Here is a 21,435-nt window from a genome sequence, read left to right on the forward strand (position 1 = left end):
AAAAATAATGGAGTATTAGGGACACTGAAGGGGTCAGAAGTTAAAAGCTAAGGCAATTAGAAATAGGGAGAACCAGTCAGGAGATCCTCTGAAGTCCAGGTGAGAATCCCCCACCCAACTCCATATATACAAACAGAACTCTCAGGGGGTGAATGTGGGCTTGCCCTTGGTTTGTTAAAAGGGGTTAAATTATCTAGACCAAAGACACAATGCCAGATTTTCTCTACTCACACCCCACCCCCCTTGATTCTAAATGAATTTCAATCTTTAGACCTCTTTAGTAAATAAAGACCTCTTTAGTAAATAACTGATGAAACATTTTACAGTGTCCAATGTCAGAGCAAAAGTTTTGTAGCCTAGCCCTCTGGGCTTCTCTGATAGCTCAGTTGGTAAAAGATCCACCTTCAATGCAGGAGACCCCGGTTCGATTTCTAGGTTGGGAAGATCCCCTGGAGAAGGGATAGGCTACCCACTCCAGTATTCTTGGGTTTCCCTTGTGGCTCAGCTGGTAAAGAATCTGCCTGCAATGTGGGAGACCTGGGTTTGATCCCTGGGTTGGGAAGATCCCCTGGAGAAGGGAAAGGCCATGCACTCCAGTATTCTGGCCTAGAGAATTCCATGGACAGTCCATGGAATTGCAAAGAGTTGGACATGACTGAGTGACTTTCATTAGAAAAATAATGTAAAATTATTGAGAGAAAATTAGATTCAAAAGTGATTATTTGGGGCTTCCCTGGTGGCTCAGTGGTAAAGAATCTGCCCGCCAATGCAGGAGGCACAGGTTCGATCCCTGATCCAGGAAGATCCCACATACAGCAGAGCAACTAGGCATGTACACCACAACTATTGAGCCCGTGCTCTGGAGACCAGGAGCCACGGTTACTGAGCCCACGTACAGCAACTACTGAAGCCCTCACACCCTAGAGCATGTGCTCCACAGGAGAAGACACCGCAATGAGAAGCCGGCACACAACTAGAGAGTAGCCCCCCAGTCTCCACAACTAGAGGAACGCCCTCATGGCAATGAACACCCCGCATAGCCAAAAAAAAAAAAAAAAAGAATAAAATAAATAAGTGAACATTTATTTAGATGAGGAACAATAAACTGCATATAAAAATGATCTTATGGAGAAGGAAATGGCAACCCACTCCAGTATTCCTGCCTGGAAAAGTCCATGGACAGAGGAGTCTGGCGGGCTGAAGTCCATGACTGAGCATGTGTGCACGAGGGTGGAGGGAGATGGGTTGGTAGCAATAAACTGGTAGAACTAAAAAAAAAAAAAAAACAAGATCTTAAACCATATACACTACAAACTAAAAAAGTCACTTTTTTAACCAACAAACTCTATAATCTTCTATAATAGATTTTTCTATATGTTTAGCTACATAGTCTTTGGTTGTCTTTTTATATGACAATTTTATAATATCTTCTATAAAGAGTATAAAGGTAGACCGGTCTTCCCTCTGGCATTTGATCTTCTGTTTTTGGCTGGCTGGGTCTTCCTTGCTGCACAGGGCTTTCTCTAGCTGCCACGAGGGGGGCTACTCTGCTGCAATGCGGGCTTCTCACTGGGGTGGCTCTTCCTGTTGCAGAACTCAGGTTCTAGGCGCCTGGGCTGCAGCGGGTGCAGCGCGCAGGCTCAGTAGGCGTGGCTTGCAGGCTCTGGAGCTCAGGTTCAGTAGTGATGCTCGGGCTTAGTTGCTCCACAGCATGTAGAATCTTCCTGGACCAGAAATCGAACCTGTTCCCTGCATCGGCTGATGGGCTCTCATCTACTGTGCCACCAGGGAGCCCTCACCCTGGCATTTTTAATAAAAATAGTTTTACCCATGATAGTTTAGAAAAGTCTGTTTCACAACTTACTGGTAAAATTGGTGACAATTTTAGATTGCTGTCAAATTTAGGGAAACTTCTACCAAGTTTCTTACATATATAAGCACTAAAACTTTGTAGAGTTAATATTGAATTATTTAATATATTCTTGGCCAGAAGAGAACAATCATTTTTGGTAGATATATTAGTTATCTATTGCTATATATGTTATCCCTAAATTCACTGACTTAAAACAACAAACACTTCTCACCCCATGGCTTCTGTGGGTCAGGAGCTCAGGAGCAGTTTAGCTGGATGGCTCTGGCTCAGGTTCCCTCACAAAGTGGTGAGTGATGTGTCGCCCATCTCCACAAGTCATCTGAAGACCTGATTGAGGCTAGAGGATCCATGTCAAAGTCCTCTCATGTAACTGTTAGCAGGGGACCTCAGTTTCTCACCATGTGGACCTCTCCCCCAGGCAGCGCATCTTGTGGGCTTCTGGTTCCTTCCTGAGGGACAGAGAAAGAAGGCGAGAAGGAAGGAGACCAAGACAGAAGGTGTAAGCTGCAATGGGTTTCCTGACCTAACCTTGGAAGTGACATGCCATCACCTCTTCTGTATTCTATTGATCAACACTGACATAATGTGGGAGGGGAGTGGGGTGTGAATAACAGGAGACAGACCTTATTATCTTGAATGCTTGCTATTGTATCACACGTCAGTGATAACTGAATCCTCCATTAAAAATTTTTCACGTATGATGATTGGAAGAATTTTCAAAAATTAATTTCTGATTACATAACTTTTAAACCTGTCTCTCCTCCACAATCTACATGCCACTTATATCAAGATGTGACCTCTGGTCCTACGACTATGGGCCAAATGAGTCTTCATAGCAGGTAATAGATATATTCTTGAAAGCCATTTCTACATTTACGTGTGTGGCAATGACTCTAAGTGAAAATGACTGTGTTCCATATAAATACAACTCAAAATATTTGTATCCCAACTTGACTTCCTCTTGGCAGATCCCAGAAATGTCTAACAGGGGCAAGGTATTGGGGAGAGAGCCTGAGTGAAAGGATACAGGGATCTTAATCATTGCTATGAGAATACTTTACTTATGGGATTTTATAATGACCATATGAGCACATTGCTAAGGCCTCGCCCAGAGCCTTGAAAAGGGGTTGTGCAAGGAAGTGGTCCTGAAGGTTAAAGCTTGTTAACTTCATGGTAAATCCTCCTTCCTTGGCATGGTGTTAGGATGTGTTGACTGTGGCGTCATACAATCAGGATTCAAATCCTGGCCTGTGCCTCCCCCGAAGCTCTAGTCAACTCTGTAGGCTCTACAAGTTGGCAATAGCCCTCTGTTTGTACTTCCCACATTAGAGGATAAAGTGGGAGAGGAACTACCATATGAGTAGTTCTGATCACCACTATCCATCATCCTTGCTCTTTTTCTTCCTGCCTTTGAGTCTCAACCATCTGACCTGAGTGAGCAAGTAAGAATCAACAGAGTCTCCTAGCCTGAAGCCTTAATAAGAGTCACAAATATCTGCTAACTGCAATGGATAAATTTCAAACCTCTTGCTGTAGCTGCAAGACCAGAGCTGGTATCACTGAAATCAACCTTTCTAGGACTGCCTTCCCCTCTTCACTTCCAGTGCTTTCTTGTTTCCATGTACAGAATTTCTTCCTTGGAATTTATTTTGGAATGGAATAACTGTAGTTTTGTTGGGTGATGGTTTAGGTAAGAAAAGGCAGATTAGGTTCTCATTCCCATTTATCTTAAACTAAATATTCTATGTTTGGAGAAGGCAATGGCACCCCACTCCCGTACTCTTGCCTGGAAAATCTCATGGACGGAGGAGCCGGGTAGGCTGCAGTCCATGGGGTCGCTAAGAGTCAGACATGACTGAGTAACTTCACTTTCACTTTTCACTTTCATACCTTGGAGAAGGAAATGGCAACCCACTCCAGTGTTCTTGCCTGGAGAATCCCAGGGACAGGGGAGCCTGGTGGGCTTCCACCAATGGGGTCGCACAGAGTCGGACACAACTGAAGCGACTTAGCAGCAGCAGCAAATATTCTATATTTAAGTTGCTGTGCTAGGCATTGTGGGGGCCAAATAGGCATAAAAGTTCCGTGTGGAACTTTTCCTGGAGACATGATAAATATAAAGATAAATAATTGCCATGTAGTGTACACCAAGTGTCTGACTACAGTTTAGATCTGGGTTTACAAACTCAAATGCTTACATGAGTCAGGCACAAGTGTGTATGAGAATGATGAGCCAGGTATAAAAATAAAACTTGAGAATGCACACCCTAGCTGAAGGGCCCACTTTACATTCAACTCCAGTCCAAACATGCCAGGAGAGAAGGCCTGATTTTTCAAAAGTAGCCAGAAATTCAGATTTTTATGTGAAAACTTCTGATTACACTACTTAAAATGAAACAAACAAAAAAATCACTTCATGGCCTGGCCTGTCACTCTAATTCTAGGAGAGTTAGAAAGGAAGAGAGGATCACTGAAAAGTGTAGTGTTCCAGGAAATACTTTCAGGAGGTATAGCTGACCTTTAATTAGGACAGAGCAAGAGGTGAGTGAAGACAATGTTAGGGGGATCCCTGAAGGAGCTAGGAGAGAAATTCAGCTGGGGAAGTCTACAGATTATAGGGAAAGACAACATTGTAAACAGCAAGTTTATGGAAGGCCTTGAATGTTGGGAAGACATTTGAATAATATTCCTTGGACCACAGGAATTCCTTGATAGCTTTGAAACAGGGACAACAAAGCAGAGGACTTGATATTTGCAGACTTGTGTTTCGTAAAGCCTAAACTAGTGGTGATGTTCAGCGGAAGTAATGGCAGTAAGGGTCAATGGGAGTATCAGGAGTGGTTTCGTATTGATCTTACCCATGACCACCTATTGTCTCTTGTATTTAAAAAAAAATTATTGAACTATAGTCGATTTACAGCGTTGTTTTCATTTCTAGAATACAGCAAAGAGTTCACTTGTACATATACACACATGCCCTTTTTCATGTTATTTTCCATTACAGTTTATTATAGGATATTGAATATAGTTCCCTGTGCTGGCAGTAGGACCTTGTTGTTTACCTATTTTATACGTAGTAGTCTGTATCTGCTAATCTGAAATTGCTAATTTATCCCTCCTCCATCCTCTTTTCTCTTTGGTAACTGTAAGTTTGTTTTTTAAGTCAGTGAGTTTGTTTCTATTTCATAGATAATTTCATTTTTGTCGTATTTTAGATTCCATATATGAGTGATATCATACAGTATTGGTCTTTCTTTTTGTCACTTGTTTCACTTCAGTGTGATAATCTCTAGTTTCATCCATGGTGCTGCAAATGGTATTATTTCATTCTTTTTTATGGTTGAGTAGTATTCCAACACACACACACACACACACACACACACACACACAATCTTTTAATCCACTAGTCTGTCAACGGACATTTAAGATGTTTCCATGTCATGACTATTGTAAATAGTGCTGCTATGAACATTGGGGTCCATGTATTTTTTCAAATTATAGTTTTCTCCAGATGTATGCCCAGCAGCGGGGTTGCTGCATCATATGGCAATTCTATTTTGAGTTTTTTAAGGAATCTGCATGCTGTTTTCCATAGTGGCTGCAACTTAATTTTTTTTAGTTTTTATTTTTCTATCTTTTTTTTTCATTTATTTTTATTAGTTGGTTGCTTAATTACTTTACAATATTGTAGTGGTTTTCGTCATACATTGACATGAATAGTGGCTGCAACTTAAATTTCCACCAACAGTGTAGAAGAGTTCCCTTTTCTCCACAAGCGTCTGTCTGCCATGCAGGAGACCCGGGTCTGATCCCTGGGTTGGGAAGATCCCCTGGAGAAGGAAATGGCAGCCCACTCCAGTATTCTTGCCTGGAAAATCCCATGGACCGCGGAGCCTGGTAGGCTATCGTCCATGGGGTCGCAAAGAGTCGGACACGACTGAGCGACTTCACTTTCACCAGCATTGGTTATTTGTGGACTTTTTAATGATAGCCATTCTGACCAGTGTGATATGGTCTGACTGTAATTTCTGAATCACTGTAATTTTGATTTGCATTTCTCCAATAATTAGAGATGTTAAGTATCTTCTAATGTGCCTCTTGCTTCCTAGATGGCCCTAGTGGTAAAGAACCCACCTGCCAATGCCAGAGACTTAAGAGATGTGGGTTCAATCCCTGGGTTGGGAAGGTCCCCTGGAGAAGGGCGTGGCAATTCACTCTGGTATTCTTGCCTGGAGAATCCCATGGACAGAGGAGCCTGGCAGGCTACAGTCCCTAGGGCTGCAAAGAGTCGGACATGACTGAAGTGGTGCAGCAGGTAGTAATGGGCCTATTGGTCGTTTGTATGTCTTCTTTGGGTAAATGTCTGTTTTGGTCTTCTGCACACTTTTCAATTGGGTTGTTAGCTTTTTTTGTTATTGAGTTCTATGAGTTGTTTGTATGTTTTGGGAATTAAGCTGTTATCACTTGCATCATTTGCAAATATTTTCTCCCAGTCTGTATGTTGTCTTTTTGTTTTGTTTATGGTTTCCCTTGCTGTGCAAAAACTTGCAAGTTTGATTAGTTTCCATTTATTTACTTTTGCTTTTATTTCTTTCCTTGGGAGACTGACCTAAGAAAACATTGGTATGATTTATGTCAGAATGTTTTGCCTATGCTCTCTTCTAGGAGTTTTATGGTATCATGTCTTGTCTTGTAGTCTTTAAGCCTACAAGACAAATTTTGGGTTTATTTTTGTGTATGGCGTGAGGGTATGTTCCCACTTCATTGATTTCCATGCAACTGTCCAACTTTGCAAACATCGCTTGCTGAAGAGACTGTCTTCTCTCCAGTGTATACCCTTGCCTCCTCTATAGAAGATTACTTGACTATAGGTGTGAGGCTTTGTTTCTGGACTCTTGTCCTGTTCCTTTAATCCACATGTCTGTTTCTGTGTCAATACTGCACTGCTTTGATTACCATCGCTCTGCAGTGTTGTCTGAGGTCTATGAGGTTTCTGCCTCCAGTTTTGTTCTTCTTCTTCAGGATTGCTTTGGCAACTTCTGGATGTTTCTTGGTTCCGTATAAATTTTAGGATTATTGGTTCTAGTTCTGTGAAAAATGTCAAGGGAAATTTGACAGGGATCTCACTTAATCTGTAGATTGCCTTTGGCAGAATGGCCATTTAACAATATTAATTTTTCCAACCCAAGTTATGTCTTATATTTTTAATTGGTTCCTCTCTAAGTTGTTCCCCTCCAGTACTGTTGCCTGGAAACTCCCATGGATAGAGGAGCTTGGTGGGCTACAGGCAGCCATGGGGTTGGAAAAGAGTTGGCAACTAAACAACAAGAGCAAGTTGTCCCCCTAATAATAAAGCCTAATAATATACACGTTCTATTTTCTGAAAAGGCTGGGGTGGGGGTGTAAGGGAACATTATGCTCAATTCCTTGCTTTCCTCTGGCACACCTGTTTTATCATTTTATCTGCAATACTGAATTCCTTGACTCCTTTTTTTCCTCTCATATACTCTTCAGTATACTTAATTTGGATTTATATCTGTATGGCTTCTCTGAAATTACTGTGATAGGGTCATTAGTTTTAAATTGAATGAATTTCTTTCAGTGTGTGTTTTTCTTCTTATTAGAAATCAGCATTTAATGATAGCTTATTATATGTCAGACACTGTACTGACAGTTTTATATACATTATCGAATTTAATCACAAAGTTTTGCCAAGAGAACACACTGGTTATAGCAAACACCCACTTCCAACAACACAAGAGACAGCTCTACACATGGACATCACCAGATGGCCAATACTGAAATCATATTGATTAAATTCTTTGCAGCCAAAGATAGAGAAGTTCTATGCAGTCAGCAAAAACAAGACCAGGAGCTGACTGTGGCTCAGATCATGAACTCTTTATTGCCAAATTCAGACTTAAATAGAAGAAAATAGGGAAAATCTTTAGGCCATTCAGGTATGACTTAAATCAAATTCCTTATGATTATACAGTGGAAGTGACAAATAGATTCAAGGGATTAGATCTGATAGAGTGCCTGAAGAACTATGGATGGAGATTCATGACATTGTACAGGAGGCAGTGATCAAAACCATCCCCAAGAAAAAGAAATGCAAAAAAAAAAAAAAGGTTATTTGAGGAGGCCTTACAAATAGCTGAGAAAAGAAGAGAAGTGAAAGGCAAAGGAAAAGAGGAAAGATATGCTCATTTGAATGCAGAGTTCCAAAGAATAGCAAGGAGAGACAAGAAAGCCTTGCTCAATGATCAATGCAAAGAAATAGAGGAAAACAATAGAATGGGAAAGACTAGAGATTTCTTCAAGAAAATTAGACATACCAAGGGAACATGCAAAGATGGGCACAATAAAGGCAGAAATGGTATGGACCTAACAGAAGCAGGAGATATTAAGAAGAGGTGGCAAGAATACACAGAACAACTATACAAAAGGTATTCATGACTTGGATAGCCACAATAGTGGTTGTACAGAATGAGACATCCTGGAATGTGAAGTCAAGTGGGCCTTAGGACGAATCACTACAAAGCTAGTGGAGGTGATGGAATTCCAACTGAGCTATTGGAAATCCTAAAAGTTGATGCTATTAAAGCACTGCACTCAATATGTCAGCAAATCTGGAAAACTCAACAGTGGCCACAGGACTGGAAAAAGTCAGTTTTGATTCCAATCCCAAAGAAGGGCAATGTCAAAGAATTTAAAACTATCGCACAGTTGCACTCATTTCACACTCTAGTAAAGTCATACTCAAAACACTTCAAGATAGGCTTCAACAGTATGTGAACTAAGAACTTCCAGATGTACAAGCTGGATCTAGAAGAGGCAGAGTGAGAGAGTCATTTCCTAGGCAGGTTGATGAGAAGTCTAGGGGTCCCCAAGGAGAGAGAGGTCTGGAATATCCAGGGAGGAAGAAAGGACAAACTTTTTACTTTTTTTCCTCTACATTCCTTAGGACTGTATAACAATAATGTATTCTGCCTGAGGACAGTCTCTGGATTAAACCTTCTGGCTAATTTTGTTATCTTAAAACATAAGTTATGGGAGTAGGTCTGGTCTTTACAAGGATGTATCCTGCCTGAGGACAGTCTTTGGATTAAACCTTCTGGCCAACTCTGTTATCTTAAACTGTAAATTAAGGGAGTAGGTCTGGTGAGGTCTTTACAACCTCAGGACACTCTTTCGATTCATCGGAGAGTATATAACTCCATTGCTGACACTAGCAAGGGGGTACTCTTTCTACCCGCTTCTGATGCCTATGTCAGAAGCTTTCTCTATCTCCTTTATACTTTCACTTCACTTCATTTCACTTCAGTCGCTCAGTCGTGTCCGACTCTTTGTGACCCCATGAATCGCAGCACTCCAGGCCTCCCTGTCCATCACAAACTCCCAGAGTCTGCTCAAACTCATGCCCATCGAGTTGGTGATGCAATCCAGCCATCTCATCCTCTGTCGTCCCCTTCTCCTCCTGCCCTCAATCCCTCCCAGCATCAGGGTCTTTTCCAACGAGTCAAATCTTCCCATGAGGTGGCCAAAGTATTAGAGTTTCAGCTTCAGCACCAGTCATTCCAATGAACACCCAGGACTGATCTCCTTTAGGATGGACTGGTTGGATCTCCTCGCAGTCCAAGGGACTCTCAAGAGTCTTCTCCAACACCACAGTTCAAAAGCATCAATTTTTCGGCTCTCAGCTTTCTTCACAGTCCAACTCTCACATCCATACATGACCACTGGAAAAACCATAACCTTGACCAGACGGACCTTTGTTGGCAAAGTAATGTCTCTGCTTTTTAATATGCTATCTAGGTTGGTCATAACTTTCCATTCCAAGGAGTAAGCATCTTTTAATTTCATGGCTGCAGTCACCATCTGCAGTGATTTTGGAGCCCCCAAAAAATAAAGTCTGACACTGTTTCCACTGTCTCCCCATCTATTTCCCGTGAGGTGATGGGACCAGATGCCATGATCTTAGTTTTCTGAATGTTGAGCTTTAAGCCAACTTTTTCACTCTCCTCTTTCACTTTCATCAAGAGGCTTTTTTAGTTCCTCTTCACTTTCTGCCATAAGGGTGGTGTCATCTGCATATCTGAGGTGATTGATATTTCTCCCGGCAATCTTGATTCCAGCTTGTGCTTCTTCCAGCCCAGCATTTCTCATGATGTACTCTGCATATAAGTTAAATAAGCAGGGTGACAATATACAGCCTTGACGTACTCCTTTTCCTATTTGGAACCAGTCTGTTGTTCCATGTCCAGTTCTAACTGTTGCTTCCTGACCTGCATACAGGTTTCTCAAGAGGCAGGTCAGGTGGTCTGGTATTCCCATCTCTTTCAGAATTTTCCACAGTTTATTGTGATCCACAACAGTCAAAGGTTTTGGCATAGTCAATAAAGCAGAAATAGATGTTTTTCTGGAACTCTCTTGCTTTTTCGATGATCCAGCGGATATTGGCAATTTGATCTCTGGTTCCTCTGCCTTTTCTAAAACCAGCTTGAACATCTGGAAGTTCTCGGTTCATGTATTGCTGAAGCCTGGCTTGGAGAATTTTGAGCATTACCTTACTAGCGTGTGAGATGAGTGCAATTGTGCAGTAGTTTGAGCATTCTTTGGGATTGCCTTTCTTAGGGATTGGAATGAAAACTGACCTTTTCCAGTCCTGTGGCCACTGCTGAGTTTTCCAAATTTGCTGGCATATTGAGTGCAGCACTTTCACAGCATCATCTTTCAGGATTTGAAATAGCTCAACTGGAATTCCATCGCCTCTGCTAGCTTTGTTCATAGTGATGCTTTCTAAGGCCCACTTGACTTCACATTCCAGGATGTCTGGCTCTAGGTGAGTGATCACACCATTGTGATTATCTGGGTCATAGAGATCTTTTTTGTACAGTTCTTCTGTGTATTCTTGCCACCTCTTTTTAACGTCTTCTGCTTCTGTTAGGTCCATACCATTTCTGTCCTTTATCGAACCCATCTTTGCATGAAATGTTCTCTTGGTATCTCTAATTTTCTTGAAGAGATCTCTAGTCTTTCCCATTCTGTTGTTTTCCTCTATTTCTTTGCAGTGATCACTGAGGAAGGCTTTCTCATCTCTCCTTGCTATTCTTTGGAACTCTGCATTCAGATGGAGAATTTATACTTTATACTTTAATAAAACTTTATTGCACAAAAGCTCTGAGCAATCCAGCCTCGTCTCTGACCCCGGATTGAATTATTCTCCTCCGGAGGCCAAGAACCCCAGCGTCTTTGAGTGATTCAGAAACAACCTTTCAAGAGGATCCAGAGATCAAACTGCCAACATCTGTTTATAGAAAAAGCAATATTTATATTCTAGAAGAAGCAAGATTTGATTATAGAAAAAGCAAGAGAATTCCAGAAAAACATCTACTTCAATTTCATTGACCAAAGCCTTTGACAGTGTGGATCACAGCAAACTGTGGAAAATTCTTAAAGATACAGGAATACCACACCACCTGACCTGCCTCCTGAGAAACCTGTATGCAGGTCAGGAAGCAACAGTCAGAACCAGACATAGAACAATGGACTGGTTTAAAATTGGAAAAGGAGTACATCAAGGCTGTATGTGGTCATCCTGCTTATATAACTTATATGCAGAGTACATCATGTGAAATGCCAGGTTGGATGAAGCACAAGCTGAAATCAAGATTGCAGGGAGAAATATCAATAACGTCAGATATGCAGATGACACCACCCTAATGGCAGAAGGTGAAAAGGCACTTGCTTCTTGATGAAGGTGAAAGAGGAGAGTGGAAAAGCTAGCTTAAAACTCAACATTCAGAAAATTAACATCATGGCATCCAGTTCCATCACTTCATGGCAAATAGATGGGGAAACAATGGAAACAGTGACAGACTTTATTTTCTTGGGCTCCAAAATGACTGTGGACAGTGACTGCAGCCATGAAATTAAAAGAGGCTTGCTCCTTGGAAGAAAAGCTATGACAAACCTAGACAGTGTATTAGAAAGCAGAGACTTTGCTTTGCCAACAAAGGTCCATCTTAGTCAATGCTATGGTTTTTCCAATAGTCAAATATAGATGTGAGAGTTGGACCATAAAGAAGACTGAGCACTGAAGAATTGATGCTTTCAAACTGTTTTGTTGGAGAAGACCCTTCAGAGTCCCTTGGACTGCAAGGAGATCAAACTACTCAATTCTAAAGGAAATCAACCCTGAATATTCATTGGAAGGACTGATGCTGAAGCTGAAACTCCAGTACTTTGGCCACCTGATGGGAAGAACTGACTCATTGGAAAAGACCCTGATGCTGGGAAAGATTGACGGCAGGAGGAGAAGGGGATGACAGGAGATGAAATGGTTGGATGGAATCACCGACTCAATGAACATGAGTTTGAACAAACTCCGGGTGATGGTGAAGGACATGGAAACCTGGTGTGCCGCAGTCCATGGGGTCGCAAAGAGTTGGACATGAATAAGTACCTGAACAACAAAAACAAATGACTCTATTAGGTAAGTAATATTATTCATCTTTTTTTGCAAACGCTTATAAAGTTTGGTGTGTGTCCAAGGTGTCATTGCTGGTAATTGGCAAAGCTAGGATTTATACCTGAATCTGTCCAACTCCTAATTATTATGCAATCATTTGGCCTCAGTCACCATTTTATCTTTCTTTAAACTCCTCCTGCCCTGGTTTACAGGGAAAAATCTTATCTCAATTTCCTTCCAAATTCTCTGGCTACCTGTTTTCTAGCTCCTTTGTAGGTTTCTTCTCTCTCATTTAGTTGTTGATATTCCGTAGGATTCAGTCCTCAACTCCCATCTTTTCTCACTCTGCATTGTCTCCAGAGGTTATTTCATTTATTTCCTTGGCTTTGACTATGAATTAATTAGATGTGGTGACTCTGAGATCTGTATCTCTGACCCAGATCTCTCTCTAATTGGCTTTAGGAATCTTTGATTAGATGTTACAGAGGCACTTTAAATTCCAAACAAAAACTGAAATCATCTTCTTGTCTCCAACATCTATTCTTCCTCCTGAAGTCTTTGTCTTAGTGCATGGTGCCACTCACCATCCACCCAGTTACTGAAATCAGAAGTCTGGAAATCAGTGAAGACTTCTCTCTTTTCTCACCTCCCATATTCAAATACTTAGAAAATCTTATCAACTTAACCTTCCAAATCTCTCACTCTTTTTTAAAATTTGGCTGTATTGGCTCTTAATTGCTGGGCACAGGCTCTTTGTTTCCATGTGTGGGCTTCTCTTTAGTTGTGGAACGCAGGCTCAATAATTGCCTGCAGCACGTGGGATCTTAGTTCCCCAACCAGGGATAGAATCTGCCTCCCCTACATTGGAAGGTGAGTTCTTAACCACTGGACCACCAAGGAAATCCGTTAAATATCTCTTAAAAATTTTTTTTTTATTTAGCTACGTTGGGTCTTAGTTTTGGCACATGGGCTTTCCCCATGGCACATGGAATCTTAGTACCCCAACCTGGGATCGAACCCACATCCCCTGCATTGGAAGGTGGATTCTTAACCACTGGGCCACCAGAGAAGTTCCCCTTAAATATCTCTTGAATCTTCCTTTTTCTTTTCCATTCCTGTTGCTTCTGCTTAGTTTGGGCCTTTATCACTTACTGCTCATTTTCCAGATTACTGTCACAGCCTCTTTTTTGCATTTACTACCTCTCCATCTTTCCCTCTCTTTAGTCTCCCTTCCAAACAGAATCTGTCCTAACCACAGAATTTCTCTTTCCAAACTGCAACTATAATCTAAATAACACACACATACACACTTGCTTATGCACAGAAAATTCTCTGGAGGAATGTATTCATGGTGGTTAATTGAAGAGAAAGGAGCTGGATGTCCTGAGATGGAATGGAGGCACTTTTTGTATTTTTGTGTACTGATTCAAATGTTATTTTACTATACATATATATCACTTTTATTATATAAAAACTTTAAAAAAAATGACTTCTCTATACTTTGAGCCAGAAATTCCACATCTAGTTTATCCTGTACTTACATGTGAGCAAAGGTGATATATGTACATACAGGTGAATATTTTACCACTGTGCCACCTGGGAAGCCCCCATTATATAGCTTAATTGCCTATAAATACTATAATCAGTTCAATTCAGTCATTCAGTCATGTCTGACACTTTGCGACCCCACGGACTGCAGCACCCCAGTCTTCCCTGTCCATTACCAACTCTCAGAGCTTGTTCAAACTCATGTCTATCAAGTAGGTGATGCCATCCAACCATCTCATCCTCTGTCTTCCCCTTTTCCTCTTGCTTTCAGTCTTTTTCAGCATCAGGGTCTTTTCCAAAGAGTCAACTCTTTGCATCAGGTGGCCAAAGTATTGGAGTTTCAGCTTCAGCACCAGTCCTTCCAATGAATATTCAGGGTTGATTTCCTTTAGGATTGACTGGTTTGATCTCCTTGCAGTCCAAGGGACTCTCAAGAGTCTTCTTCAGCACCACAGTCTCAAAAGCATCCATTCTCTGGCACTCAGTTCTCTTTGTGGTCCAACTCTCACATCCATACATGACTACTGGAAAAACCATAGCTTTGGCTAGATGGACCTTTGTCAGCAAAGTAATGTCTCTGCTTTTTAATACGCTGTCTAGGTTTGTCATAGCTTTTCTTCCAAGGAGCAGGCATCTTTTACTTTCGTGGCTACAGTTACCATCTGCAATGATTTTGGAGTCCAAGAAAATAAAGTTTCTCACTGTTTCCAAATGGCCACATACAAAAATAGTATAACCATACTACGAAGTTCTATGCTGTCATGAAGAAGAATAATGTGCTTTGTATGCTGCACCTCTGTGTATTAATGTACACGAACATGCAAAATATCATTACAGCATATTAAAAAGCAGAGATATTACTTGGAAGAAAAGCTATGACCAAAGTAGACAGCATATTAAAAAACAGAGACATTAGTTTGCCGACAAAGGTCTATCTAGTCAAAACTATGGTTTTTCCAGTAGTCACATATGGGTGTGAGAGTTGGAGTATAAAGCAAGCTGAGTGTCGAAGAATTGATGCTCTTGAGATTGTGGTGTTGGAGAAGACTCTTGAGAGTCCTTTGGACTGAAAGGAGATCCAACAAGTCCATCCTAAAGGAAATCAGTCCTGAATATTCATTGGAAGGACTGATGCTGAAGTTGAAACTCTGATACTTTGGCCACCTGATGCAAAGAACTGACTCATTGGACAAGATCCTGATGCTGGGCAGGATTGAAGGTGGGAGAAGAAGGGGGTTACAGAGGATGAGATGGTTGTATGGCATCACTGACTTGGTAGGCTACAGTCCACAGTGTTGGCAATTCAGACACAACAGAAGCAACTTAGAAAGCACACATACTTAAATTTACTTGCTGCTTTTAGGATAAATTCTAAGCTTCTATTATAAGCTTCTAAGAACAATATCTGTTATTATTAAAAATCTTACTCCTGCCTATCTATTCCTCTCAAAAACTTATTTGTCCACCTTCTTCCTCCAGTTCTTTGCTTTGTCTTGTTGGATAACTAGCAGTAACCTGAATGTATTCTACTTCTGAAGTCCTTGTACTTTGGCACGTGTAGTTTCTTCTGCCCGAAAATATCCTTTCTCCACCCTCAAACAACCTACTGAACCTCTGAGTTCCAGCAGCTTCTGCTTTGTCCCATGGTTTAGGAATTGGCTTATTGCTCATTTCCTTCTTTCCATACACTGTAAATTCATTGGGAACAACAACATCTTGCTCATCTTCATAGCCCCAGTGCCTGAAGGCATTCAATATGTGTTTGAATGAAATGGGGAGAGTAAATGCTAAGCTATGTAGGTAGGGGAACAGGGTTTGAAAACCGGGGAGAGGAATTTGGATAATTACAAATAAAAAATCACTGTTTCTTGTGATAAAATGGGATGGGGGAGAGAGATTCTGGAGGAAGAGAGATTTGACAGTCAAATGTTGGGAGCAGCATTGGTATAAAGAAATGAGTACTAAGATTAGGGCTGTGGCCCTGGGATGGGTTGGGAGAAGTCTAAGGAGAAGCTGGTTTGGGAAGAAGGATGAATTTATAGGCAGAAGCAGGCAATAATAGTATGATATTAGTTAGCATTTGTTGAACATCTGTCCCATGTACATGCAAGCATGTTACAGGCCTGAGTGGACCTTGAGCTCTTATTGAGAGTTCAAGGTTCCTGCCCCAGTGCATCTGTTTGCTTTTGGGATTTGATTGTTGTGGTTGGTGGATTCTGGTGTAAACACTTGTATCTTTCTGCAGCCAAGAATTTATTTAGAAACTAATCCACAAAACAGAGGGAGCAGGAACTCTGAGCCCACTGAAATGTAAGGTTACAAAAACATGATAGATGAATGGGGAAGGCCCAACCAAAGTAAGGTTTCAGGAAAGGACAATCAGGTTCCTAAAATCCCTACAATGTAAAATGGACTTGGGGCCAATGACGTCAATTCAAAGACCAAAAAGGGAGCCTCTTTGACGGTGTATTGGGTGGAGGTGACTCTGGAGGAGTTATATGCATGTGAATGGAATGAACTCACCCTACTTGGAGGACCTCCCGAAGTGGCTCAGTAGTAAAGAATCTGCCTGCCAGGCAGGAAACTCAGGTTTGATCCCTGGGATGGGAAGATCTGGAGTAGGACATGGCAACCCACTCTGTATTGCCTGGAAAATCCCATGGCCAGAGGAGCCACTTGGGCTACAGTTCATGAGGTTGCAAAGAGTTGGACACAGCTGACTGCGCACACACACACTCACAGCTTGGAGAACCAGGCAGCTTCTCCATGGGTTTAGTGAAGATGGAGTGTGTTCTCTCCCATTTCATTAAGGTTGCACTGTTGGGGAAAACCTAGAGAGGTCTAAATTAAGGCCGGTAGCAGTCAGTCGACTGGGGTTTTATTCCCTCTGGATAGCTGGGGTTGAAGCCAAGGAAGCTGACACCAGTGCTGTGGACGGATTTCTAGCTTTCCTGAGTGGTTCCATTATTAGCAGCAGCAGCAGGTGCCTGGCTGCCCACTCTGGAGCACAGGCCAGTAGGCATGAGTAACTTGGTCAAAGTGGTGTCTCTGAGGGGCTGTTAGGGAACCAGAACTTGGGTCCAGCTCAGAGTGTATTTTTGTCTTCTTTTCACCAATGGGCTGAAGTACCAAGCAGTATCAAGGCCTATTCATGGCCATAGTAGCATCAAGGGGATTATCAAAAGCAGGAGCAAAAAGTAACCCCTGGAAAAGGCTGTAGATTCCTATTAGTCAGACAGGCAGAGACTCAGCAATGGCTGGAGTGTTGTTAGAAATACAATTCTCAGACCTACTGAGTCAGAAAAACTGTATTTTAGTAAATCTTCCAGGTGATTCAACTAAATATTAAAGTTTGAGAATCATTGATAGAATACCATTGCAAAGTAAAGTAATTTATACTGAGAATGACAAATACAGTTTTGACTGAAAAAAATTGCACAACCTAGAAGTATTATGTTTTTTAAAAAATATTTGTAATGGTCTGCTTTTTCACTTCAACACGTTTATTTTATTTTATTTATTTTTGGCTATGCTGGGTCTTCATCGCTGCATGCAGGCTTTTTCTGGTTGCGATGAAACAGGGCTCCTCTCTAGCTGTGGTACATGGACTTCTTAGTGTGGTGGCTTCTCTTGTTGCCAAGCACAGGTAGGAGGCATGTGGGGTTCAGCAGCTGCGGCTCACGGGCTCCAGAGCACAGGCTTAGCAGTTGTGGCACGTGACCTAGTTGCTCCTCGATATGTAGAATCTTCCCCAACCAAGCAACTAACCTGTGTTCCCTGCATTGCAAGGTAGATTCCCAGCCACTGGACCACCAGAGAAGTCTGAGAATTATGTTTTATTTGGCAGGCTTACTGAGGACTTAAATCTGGGAAACAGCTCTGAGAGACTGTTCCAAAGAGAAAAGGGAAGTGCCAGGACACGTAGGAGTTTTTGCTAGAAAATAAAAAAGCCATGTATTCAAACATCAAAGATTACTGACAAATAATGATTTTAGTACCTTTCTATTAAACGGAAGATGCAAGAATCTTGGCTCATGACTATATTCCTTTGATATGCATTTTAACTATCTAGGGCCAGCATCTTGTTTTTCTCCATCCTGAATTCCCTTCAGGTTGCACCATCAGGGACTGTTGCAGTAGCTGATGTCTTTATCTCTGCAATAACCTTTGTTTACTTAAGTGCAAGTGACATTCTTTGTCCACACTGTGTGATATCATTTATAGGTGAAAATCAAAAAATGAACTTGATTAAAACAAAAAGAAACAGACTCACAGATACAGAGAACAAACCCGTAGGGAGATGGAAAGGGGGAGGAGCAAAATAGGGAAAGGGGACTAAGAGGTACAAACCACCATGAAAAAAATAAATAAGCTGCAATAATCAGTAGTAAACTCATGAAATATAGCCAAGCTTTATAATAACTATAAACGGAATATAACCTTTAAAAATTGTAAATCACTGTTATATACCTGAAACTTCTATAGTATTGTACATCAACTATACTTTAATTTTAAAAAAGTAAAATCATTTTAATTCAGGCTAATGACATCTCAGATACAGACTGTCTATAATCTATAATCCTCAAAACAGCCCATTTAACTGACAGAGAAATTCAAATCATTATGTGCTCTCTGTTGGCAAATCCAAAGAACATCTCCATGCCCCTTCTCACACAACCTCTCAGCATCACTGACTATGGATGACCATTCCTTCTTGGGAGCACTCTCTTTGCATGGCCTCTATAACAACACATTCTCACAGTCTCCCCCTATAGCATCAGGCAATTTAGTCTCTTTCCCTGCTCTTTGCTCCAACTTTCCAATGATAGAGCTCCAGGATTGGGGCTTACATCTCCTTCTTTCCTCTATCCTGATCCTCTCCCCAGGGACCACTTCCCCTTCCATGGCTTTAAATCCTATTTGTGGGCTTGTGACACCCTCAACTCCGAACTTTCCTCTAATTACCTACTTCACATCTCTACTCGGCTGTCTATAAGTATACCAAATGTAATATATCCAAAACAGAGCTCTTAATTCCCCATTCCCAAACTTGTTTCTCCATAGTCTTCCCTACCCCAGCAAATGACACTACTCATCATCTACTTGCTTAGGCCCCAAACCGGGGAGTCATCCCTAATGCACCGTAAGGTTAGGACAATTGTTGAGAATGTAAACTCTGCCAAAGGCAAAGGTTCCTGGAGACCTTTATGTTGAAGATGAATTCTTTTCTCACAATTAAGAGATTAAAGATCTTGGTAAAAGAATGGTAAAAATTCTCCCTGTGTGTTGGTTGTCAAATCTCATATTAGATCAAGCAGATTCTTCAACTGTTGAGTAAGTCAGGGTCACCCCAAACTGGCATTTGGATAAGTCTTTGCCTTTGAAACAAGATAATATTTGTGAAAGTGCCTACGACACTGCTTCAGGAAGTGTGATGGTGAAGAGAGCTTGGGACTGTGCCGCCATGCCCCAAGGCTGCAGGACAGATCTCCCAGCAGCTGGCTTTTTAAGCCCTCCATCCATGTATTGCCAAAGCGTCATTTGAGAGAGTGAGCATCAGCTGACATCCAATCTTGATGGGGTCTGCTGATTGAATTGATTGATACATGAAGAGTCTTCTCTTGCCCATCATCTGCTTTTCTATCCTGCATTTGAGCAGGTGAAGAATCCAGACCTGAACACTGGCTAAGAGTAAATGTGCAAAAGCATAACACAGGCTCTCTTTCTTACATGGGCTTCTGGGAGTCATTCAAGAGTTAATTATTTTTGTTCATTTATTTCAAGAGTTGCTTGATACCCCTGGGCGTACACACAGTGCAATCTAATAGGGCTTAAGATATATAAAACAGGGGAAGACACAAGCAAATTTTAATTCTTTAATTAATTAACAGGCTAAACCTGATGAAAATAGCATTTAAAAAAAAATCAGCACTGGCCCAAGCCCTAGTGAGGTGGCCAATTGAGTGTGTTTCTGCTGACCTTTGGCTGACAGAGTGGCCATAACTAACTGAAGATGAATTATAGGTTATCAGACAGTGGTTCTCAACCTTTCTATGTAACATCCCAACCATCACATTTCAAGGAATATTATGCTATCTGTTTTAATATCTGAAAGAAGACATTATGCAAAAGACTCCAGAATGAACTTGATATTAGGTTGAACAAGCCAGAACACTTTTATTTTTAATCAAATAACTCAAAAATTAATAAAAGTGAGGCTTCTGGTTCTTTCCAAGATGGAATAGCCCACTGTGGCCTCTCTCTTACGGATTAAAACTCTGAACACAACATGAAAAGCAACTAAATCTAGAAATTAAACAAAAGATGAATGGTGAAGAGAAGTCAAAACTTTAAGAAATGAGCCATATAGAGGTGAGTCTCTTGTTTTTTAAAAAAATTTCCTCCTTATTCTCATAGCTTTGACCTGAGAGCAGGTACCAGTTACAAAACTGTGTGGTGGGGAAAGAAGCAGCTAAATTTAAGGAAGAAATTTCACCTTTCTAAAAAGAACCAGTAAAAGAGGATTGAAGAGCGTATGTGTATGTAATCATCATTTGTCCCCCTCTCTTACATTTCCTTTGAAATTGGGCCCTAGCTGTGGAGTTATTTATTTATTTATTTATTTTTATTAGTTGGAGGCTAATTACTTTACAATATTGTAGTGGTTTTTGTCATACATTGACATGAATTAACCATGGATTTACATGTATTCCCCATCCCGCTCCCGCCCCCCCACCTCCCTCTCTACCCGAGCCCTCTGGGTCTTCCCAGTGCACCAGGTCTGAGCACTTGTCTCATGCATCCAACCTGGGCTGGTGATCTGTTTTACCCTAGATAATATACATGTTTCGATGCTATTCTCTTGAAACATCCCACCCTTGCCTTCTCCCACAGAGACCAAAAGTCTGTTCTGTACATCTGTGTCTCTTTTTCTGTTTTGCATATAGGGTTATTATTACCATCTTTCTAAATTCCATATATATGTGTTAGTATACTGTAATGGTCTTTATCTTTCTGGCTTACTTCACTCTGTATAATGGGCTCCAGTTTCATCCATCTCATTAGAACTGATTCAAATGAATTCTTTTTAATGGCTGAGTAATATTCCATGGTGTATATGTACCACAGCTTCCTTATCCATTCATCTGCTGATGGGCATCTAGGTTGCTTCCATGTCCTGGCTATTATAAACAGTGCTGCGATGAACATTGGGGTGCACGTGTCTCTTTCAGATTTGGTTTCCTCAGTGTGTATGCCCAGAAGTGGGATTGCTGGGTCATATGGCAGTTCTATTTCCAGTTTTTTAAGAAATCTCCACACTGTTTTCCATAGCGGCTGTACTAGTTTGCATTCCCACCAACAGTGTAAGGGGGTTCCCTTTTCTCCACACCCTCTCCAGCATTTATTGCTTGTAGACTTTTGGATAGCAGCCATCCTGACTGGTGTGTAATGGTACCTCATTGTGGTTTTGATTTGCATTTCTCTGATAATGAGTGATGTGGAGCATCTTTTCATGTGTTTGTTAGCCATCTGTATGTCT

The sequence above is a fragment of the Cervus canadensis genome, chromosome 13 (assembly GCF_019320065.1).
Source record: "Cervus canadensis isolate Bull #8, Minnesota chromosome 13, ASM1932006v1, whole genome shotgun sequence".
NCBI classification, from domain to species: domain Eukaryota; kingdom Metazoa; phylum Chordata; class Mammalia; order Artiodactyla; family Cervidae; genus Cervus; species Cervus canadensis.